Below are 1,664 nucleotides of genomic sequence, written 5' to 3'. Positions count from 1 at the left end.
TTCATTTGAATGGCTCAAGAATGAATCAAATTTTACTTTTAAATGACAGAAGAAACTTTTGCATTTAATGCATTTTAGTACCTACACCTGTCACTCGGCTTCCAAATATTTTTCAACTCGGCATCCACTCAAAAGCTATGCTTACTCGACATCTACTTACTTTGTTGATAACTCGACATCCAAAGACAAATTAGCATCATTGTTTGAATTTTAGTCTTAACAACTTATCTTATGCTTAATTCTTCTTTTCAGTGCTTCTTTGTCTTGGGACTGATGTATGATATAACTTTGTATATTAGTCTCATATATCTCCCTTATGCTTAGTTTGATGAAGTGTGATCACTTGACCCATTAGGTGAATTGATCCCTTTGGTTGATGTACTGCACTCATCTTTCTTCTTCCAAGTCTTATTCATTTGTCCTCTTAAGACATCAATCTTTTCTTTTCCTTTGTTGGCTTTAGTATTTGGTGCTTTGGACCTTGTAGGACAGTTCTTGCTAGTATGATTAGTTTTCAAGCAACTAAAACATGTGGTTTGGCTCAACCATCTTTTATAGTTTCCCTTGAAATGTGTTCTTATGCAATTCTGGGGTATATGTCCATATTCCCGACAATAGTGACAACTGTACCTAGTATTATAATCCCAATGGTAGTGGCTTTCATTCCCTTTTGCTGGTTGATTTGATGTCCACATGGGCTTTGATCTGCATTCAAATGCTTTATGTTCGTATTTCTTGCAATTATGAAAATTTCCATCAAATCTTTGTGTTCTTGGGATTTTGGATCTATAGTCTTGTGTCATATGTCCTTGCATTTTGCACTTGTGACAGTAACTCTTGCTTTTATGTGTGTTTGGCTGATTGATTCTTCTACTCCTGCAAATATTAGCAGTATGTCCCTTTTTATTACAGTAATGACAAGTGGGTTTAGAATCCTTACCTTTGTCACTTCTAACACTCTTTGATGATTCACCAACTTCAGTGCTATTGTATCCAAGTCCTGATGTATCATGGGTTGATCTTGGGAATTTCAGCAACTGGTCAAAATACTTTATGGCTTCGCTTGACTTGTTGAGATTCTTTGCTATCTCCTTTTCTCTATTCAATTCATTCTGTAATTGTTCATTTTGCATCCTCAGAGTAGAGATCTCAATATCTTTCATATTAAGTTCATGATGAAGGTTCATCATTTGAGCAAGTGTATCCATCTGCATGTTTGAGATCCTTGTTAATTCAATATATTTTTCTTCCAGTCTATTTGCAAGATTTCTTTTGTCATCTTCCATCATGACTCTATCCTCAACTGCTCTTTTCTTTTATTCAATTATTTCACATAACATTATGGCCTATGATTCATATTCCATCTTGAGCGATCTTATCTCATTTTATTGAGCTTTGTTTTTCTCCATTAGTTCTACTATTGCTGCATCAAATTCTTTAGTGTCTTCATTGGCAAACACTTGTGTGGTATCAATCTCCTTCTAGTGTATGTCATTTTCAGCTATGGCTATCTCCTTTCTTCTTTTCAAAGATTTTCTTAATTCCACTCTAGCTTCCTCTACCTTTTGTAGAGCAAGATGCACATCTATCACCTGGTTTTCAATGATCTTTCCAAGTTTGAAAACTTCCATCCTTAGATCTTTTCCTCCAAGCTGTTAGGCTTC

Source organism: Cupressus sempervirens, chromosome 4 (genome assembly GCF_028749045.1).
Source record: "Cupressus sempervirens isolate cs-2001-9-10 chromosome 4, ASM2874904v1, whole genome shotgun sequence".
NCBI classification, from domain to species: Eukaryota; Viridiplantae; Streptophyta; class Pinopsida; order Cupressales; family Cupressaceae; genus Cupressus; species Cupressus sempervirens.
This window is presented reverse-complemented; position numbering follows the sequence as displayed.